Genomic DNA, 7,193 nt, shown 5'->3' on the forward strand with positions numbered 1-7,193 from the left:
ACGCCATATTTTGCATAAATTTCTTCTCAGTATTACAAAACTTCTTTTTTACTTTTTCACTTTTTTTTGTTATAATAGATTTCTAGTTGGTTATTTGCAAAAAAAATTCTCTTGGATTTTCTTTTGGTTTTGTTATAAAAATAGTCTTTATTTGCTATAAAAATTTTGTTATTAGAGAATATTATAATTAGTTGAGCAAGCAATTGGTCAAGTAATTCCCCTCCCCACACTTGAATCTCACATTGTCCTCAATGTGAAAAGATTCATAAAAAGATTAATAATAAGATTCATATGAAGTATGGAGGGTAAAATGGAAAGGAACTTCCCTACGGGCTAACGAAATTTTGACAGAGCGTCCCCAGCTTTTCGTTCGTTTTCCTGTAGTGTACCTGAGTAATAAAACTGCAAACAACCAACAAACATCCAAATCACAATTATTATATATTTATTTTTATTTTTATTTCTATTTATAATGCCTAGTTTAATCAGGGTCTTGGCCAGACCCTACTTCCAATATGTTACGGTTTTGGTGGAGGATTAGTACCTCCAAAACATCTTCGAATGGACCATCGATGTATGGTTTTAACCGATGTCCATTAACTTTGAACTTGTGGCCGTCAGAATTTGAAATCTCAACTGCCCCATAGTCAAAAACTGATTCAACTATGTGTGGACCTGTCCAACGAGATTTTAATTTTCCTGGGAAAAGACGTAAACGTGTGTTATATAATAGTACACGGTCGCCAACTTGAAATTTCTTATTTCTTTTCAAATAGGCATCGTGTAAACGTTTAGTCTTTTCTTTGTAAGACCTGGAATTTTCATATGCCAGTGCTCTTAGTTCTTTGAGCTCGTGCATTTGATCTTCTCGGTTTTTATCGGCGGACATTAGATCAAAATTCACTGCTCTCAGAGCCCAATACGCTTTGTGTTTTAGTTCTACGGGTATATGACATGTCTTCCCATAAACAAGTTTGAATGGTGTTGTTCCTATGGGGGTTTTGTACACCGTCCTGAGGGCCCACAAAGCGTCATATAACTTTTCTGCCCAATTTTTGCGATTCATTCCTATAGTTCTTTCTAAAAATCCTTTTAGTTCCTTGATTCGAGACCTCTACTTGCCCACTAGTCTGAGGGTGACATTGTGTTGCCAGTCGGTGGTGAACCCCATATCGTGCTAAGACTTTTTCCATCAGAGCGTTACAGAAGTGGGTACCTCTGTCTCGCTGATTAGGGCTTTCGGAGTACCGAATCTTGAAAATAACTTTTTCAGAAATCTTACTACAACCCGAGCATCATTAGTGGTAATAGCTTGAGCTTCTACCCATTTAGACACGTAGTCGACTGCTACTAGGATGTATTTATTTCCGGATGAGTTAGGAAAAGGGCCCATGAAATCTATTCCCCATACATCAAAGACCTCACAAAATTGAATGCCTTTTTGAGTCATCTCATTCTTGGCTGAGATGTTCCGGGCTCTTTGACAAGGATCGCATGCTTGGATCAAAGCATGTGTGTCTTTGTATATGGTAGGTCAGAAGAATCCTGCATCAAACACTTTTCTAATCGTGGTGGCGGTACTGTGGTGTCCACCAGTTGGTCCTTCATGGTAGTGTTTGAGAATATCTAAGGCTTCTTTTCCTGATACACACCTACGAATAACCTGATCGGCCCCTATCCTAAACAAGTATGGATCTTCCCATAAGTAACTTAAGGTCGGAGAAGAATTTCTTCCGTTGTTGATGAGTTAGCCCTTTTCTTAGGATTCTACAAGCTAGATAGTTTGCGAAGTCGGCAAACCAAGGACTTTCATCCTTTTCCTGCATGACTGCTTGGATATGCATGAGAACTTCGTGTGGAAAGTTATCATCGATAATTTCTTTGTGAAGTTCTTCTGAAGCTGGGCATTCTAAGCGTGAAAGATGGTCTGCGGCTACATTCTCTGCTCCATTTTTGTCTTTGACTTCTATGTCGAATTCTTGGAGTAGTAGAATCCATCTGATAAGTCTGGGTTTGACATCCTGCTTGTTGAAGGGGTATCGTATGGCGGCATGGTCGGTGTAAACTATGGTTTTGGAAAGAACTAGCTAGGATCTAAACTTTTCAAAGGCAAAAACTACTGCTAATAACTCTTTTTCTGTTGTGGCGTAGTTTTCTTGTGCATCATTAAGAGTTTTACTAGCATAGTAGATTGGGTGAAAGTGTTCTTCTTTGCGTTGTCTGAGTACGGCTCCAAGTGCAAAGTCACTTGCATTGCACATGATCTCGAATGGAAGGGTCCAATCGGGTGTAGTCATGATTGGTGCGTTGACAAGTTTGTCTTTTAATATATTGAATGATTCAACACATTCTTCAGAGAAGACGAAGGGTGCGTCTTTCTCCAGAAGTTTGGTCATAGGTCTAGCAATTTTGGAGAAGTCTTTTATGAAGCGGCGGTAGAAGCCGGCGTGACCTAGAAAACTTCTAATGGCTTTGATTGAAGTTGGCGATGGAAGCTTGGATATGGTCTCTATTTTGGCCCTATCAACTTCTAGTCCTACTTGGGATATCTTGTGACCTAGAACGATGCCTTGTTTGACCATAAAGTGACATATCTCCCAGTTGAGTACTAAGTTTACTTCTTCACACCTAGCCAACATTTTGTCTAGGTTTTTCAGGCACTGATCGAAGGAGTCTCCAAAGACTGAGAAGTCATCCATGAAAACTTCCATAGAGTGCTCGATCATTTCATGAAAGATGGCCACCATGCAACGTTGGAAGGTGGTGGAGCATTACATAATCCAAATGGCATTCTTCGGTAGGCGAAGGTTCCGTATGGACATGTAAAAGTGGTTTTCTCCTGATCTTCAGGAGCAATGGGAATTTGGAAACATCCGGAGAATCCATCAAGAAAACAGTAGAACATTTTTCCAGATAATCGCTCAAGAATTTGGTCGATAAAAGGAAGTGGAAAATGATCTTTTCTTGTGGCGTCATTAAGCTTCCGGTAGTCAATGCAAACTCGCCAGCCTGTGATGGTCCTCATTGGTATTGGCTCTTCTTCTCGTTCATTACAACTGTCATTCCTCCCTTCTTGGGTACTACCTGAACAGGACTAACCCAAGGTGAATCTGAGATTGGGTAGATTAATCCGGCATCAAGGAGTTTGATTACTTCTTTCTTTACCACATCTTGCATGTTGGGATTGAGACGTCTTTGATGTTGGACCACAGGTTTGTATTCTTCTTCTATGAGGACTTTGTGAGTACAAAAAGGACTAATGCCCTTGATATCCATGATCTTCCATGCGATATCCTTCTTATGGTTTTTGAGAACCTTAAGAAGTTCGTCTTTCTCTTCTTTAGAAAGGTGAGATGAAATAATTACTGGGAATTAAGAGTCTTTTTCCAGAAAGGCGTATTCGAGATGGTTTGTTAGTTCTTTTAATTCTAAAGCTAGTGGTTCTTCGATTGATGGTTTTGATTTTTCATTGCATTCAGTGATCTCATATACTACTTCTGATGCTTCATGATAGTTATTCATAGTATTGAGATTATCGTTTTCTAAAATGGGTTTGGTAATAGTGTCAGTTAAGATTTGTGTTTCTAATGAGGTATTAAGGGAAGATTTCCGCAGATAGCAACTCACGATAGAATCAACGATGTCAACACAGTATAATGTGTCATCGTGATGTTGCGGATTTGCATAGATTTTCCTATGTCAAAAGTGATTGCCTCGTCATTGACCCTGAGAGTGAGTTTGCCGGTGCAAACATCAATAATAGCTTTTGCGGTGGCTAAAAAGGGTCTTCCTAAAATCAGAGGTACACTTTTGTCTTCCACCATGTCTAGAATCACAAAATCTACTGGGAAAACAAACTTGTCAATTTTGACAAGCATGTTTTCAACAATTCCCTAAGGATATTTAACGGATCGGTCAGCTAAATGAATGCTCATGCATGTGGGCTTTGGTTTTCCTATCCCTAGTTTTGCAAAAACCGCATAAGGCATTAAATTAATACTAGCTCCTAGGTCAGCCAGGGAATTGCCAACAGACAAATTTCCTATGAGACAAGGGATAGTAAAACTTCCTGGATCGGTCATTTTCGGTGGCAGCTTGCTTTGGAGGACAGCCGAGCATTCTTTACTCAAGGTGACGTGCGAGAGTTCCTCCAGCTTCCTCTTGTTTGTCAGCACTTCTTTGAGAAACTTGGCATATTTTGGCATTTGAGCGATGGCTTCGATGAAAGGGATGTTGATATGGAGTTGTTTGAAGAGTTCTGAAAACTTCTCGTACTGAGCTTCCAATCGTTCCTGCTTCAGCCGTCCAGGGTATGGAATAGGTGGAATATAAGTTCGGACTGACTCCTTGGGTTGTATGGTGCCCGTTGGGATCAGTCTTTTATGTGTTTTATCAGGGGATTCCTTTTCCATAGCTGGCTCTGAAGTTGGTGAGGCAACAGTGGTTGTGCCACTTCTTAATGTTACAGCGTTGGATGCTACATTTGGTTTTGTTATAGTGTTGCCTGGAAGAGCGTCGGGTTGTCTTTCTGACAATTGTCGGGCAATCTGTCCGATCTGAGTTTCTAGATACTGCAATGATGCCTGTTGACTTTTGAGGTCGGTTTCATGTTTTAACAATACTCCGCTGATATCAACAGCTCTTGAGTCGGCCTTCTTCTCTGCTTCATTTGTTTTGGTTATGAGTGGATTAACATCTCTTCAATCTTTGAGTGGCTTGGGTTTTGATGGCTACTAGAACTTTGATCTTGGAATTGGGGTTTTGGTTGGAAGGGCTGATTTATCGGTCTTTTTTATAATCCGGGTAAGGTTTGAGTGTTACCTCCGTCTTTCCAGCTGAAATTCGGGTGGTTTCTCCATCCTGGATTGTAGTTGTTGCTGAAGGAGTTGTTCTGTCGAGCGATGAAATCGACTTCTTCCATGGCCATGATGACTTGTTTACAGTCACTTGTCTTATGATTTCCTTCACAAGTGTCACAGGTGAGTCTGGTTTTTGATAGCTTGGCTTGGAGTTATTCGAATTTTTTAGAAAGGGCTTCAAGCTGTGCTGTAACAAGAGTATTGGAATCGACATGGTGTATTCCTTTATGGGTAGGTGTAGATCTTGGTGGATTGTAAGCGAAACTCTTCTTTGCGGCTTTCTCCAGGACTTCAAATGCTTCGTTAGGTGATTTGGTAACCAGGTCTCCACCAGCTATTTGGTCGATGGCCTGTTTGTTTTGACTTGATTGTGCGTCAAAGAAAGTTTGTACTTGTAACCATACGCTCAGTCCATGGTGTGGGCATCTTCTTAGAAGATTTTGTATCTCTCCCATGCTGCGTGTAGCGACTCATCATCATCGGTCCGGAATCCGGGAATGCTGGCTCGGTATTTGGCAGTTTTATCAGGCGGAAAATATTTGAGGAGAAACTGTTCAACCATCTGGTCCCAAGTGGTGATGGAACCAGAGGAAATAGATTCTATCCATTCCAGGGCTTGACCCCTTAGAGAGAAAGGAAAGAGTTTAAGCGTGATTTGATCGTCTGAACAGTTTTGGATTTTAAAGGTTCCGCAGATTCGTAGGAATCGAGATATGTGAGAAAGAGGGACTTCGTCGAGGAGACTATGAGATTGAACTGAATTTTCCACCATATGAATGGTGCTTGATTTGATTTCGAAATTTTCGGTGATTTTGGGTGGAACCACTCCATTGTCGTAGCCTTCGAGAGTTGGCTTGGCATATTGGCTCATGTTCGGCTCATTATTCCGGGCCGCCATCATTTCTTCGGTTTGATTTTCTCCTGATGTGGTGGCGTCTACCGATTCGTCTTTGATTGCTTCGGCGGTTTCTGCAGTCTGTTTACGTGCTCGTCGACGAAATAGTCGTTCCGGTTCAGAAATTGGAGAAACAAGCTTAGGCTCAAAAGTAGAGGGCATACATGGGACTATATAAAAATTAAACACTAAAGTAAAAGTTAGTTAAAGTTAGTACTAAAGGTTAGTCTAATATTAAACTACGAGTTATGCTACGCTATTTTAAACTAAACTAAACTAAGGTCTAAATTAATTAAGCTAGAGTAAGGTAAGGTAAATAAAGGTAAAAAGTAGGCTAGCCGTAAAATTATATAGTTTGGTATTTAGTAAAAAAAATTAAAGGTAAAATAAAATAGAAGTTAAAAATTTGTACAATTATAGACAATGATTAAATTAAAACTTGAATCGTTCTTAGAAACGTACCGTGTCCCCGGCAACGGCGCCAAAAACTTGATGCGTGTGCGTGCGTAGGGTAAAATATAAGAGTTTGGATATTTAGCTTTTGCACAAGATCGTGTTTTAAATTTATAAAAGTCACTTCTACAAAGACTAAACACACACAAAATAGGCAAGTGTACCTATCGTATATGTAGAATAGTATTGGTAAGAACCAAGTATCGATCCGTGGACACAAATGTTTCTAATAATAAATTGTTGTTTTACTTCAGTCGGAGGTTTTAATCATTTTGGGGTTAATTTTTGAACTTTTATAAATTATAAATACTTATATATAATATATATAGGTGACCAAGATGAGAGATTCTAAATGAGTAGTTCAATTACGTGAAGGTTACCATCTAAGATCAAGAATCCACTCTAATTTAGCATTGATAATTAATATTCAAACATGTGGTAAACTTGTCGTAGCAATATATGATAGATGGCTCCTTAAGCCTTAAGTGAGAATCTTTGGCACTAAGGAGGTAACAAGCGTATTTTAAAGTCCATCATTTCCTAATGTCATGCTACCTCAATGATGTCAATTTAAGTTGGCAAGTAGTTTCGTAAAGTAGAAAGATTAGGATTGACTTCGATTTCTCAAATACCAATTCTAACAACTTCGGGTGGTTGTAGTTAACTCACACAGCCTATCCTTGGTTTATTTATGTAGGTTATAATTACACATTCCGTTAACATATGATTTCTTTAACTAGCATGATATCCTAAGCAAAGCCATTTTCGGATTACCAAGACTTAGAGAAATACATCATAACTTATATCTCATCATTTCTAAGTAAAATATAAGGATCATGTTTCGATAATGTATCAAAAGTATTTCTATTTTTCAAGAACATGAATCGATCATGAACGATTGCCAATAGAATTGATAACCACCAACTTTGAATTAGTAATTTAAGATGGTGAAACATTTCTCATCAAAATATAATTGTAATATAACC

The sequence above is a fragment of the Bidens hawaiensis genome, unplaced genomic scaffold (assembly GCF_021521415.1).
Source record: "Bidens hawaiensis isolate Kalapana, Puna unplaced genomic scaffold, B.hawaiensis_p1.1 tig00039037_1, whole genome shotgun sequence".
In the NCBI taxonomy this organism is placed as follows: domain Eukaryota; kingdom Viridiplantae; phylum Streptophyta; class Magnoliopsida; order Asterales; family Asteraceae; genus Bidens; species Bidens hawaiensis.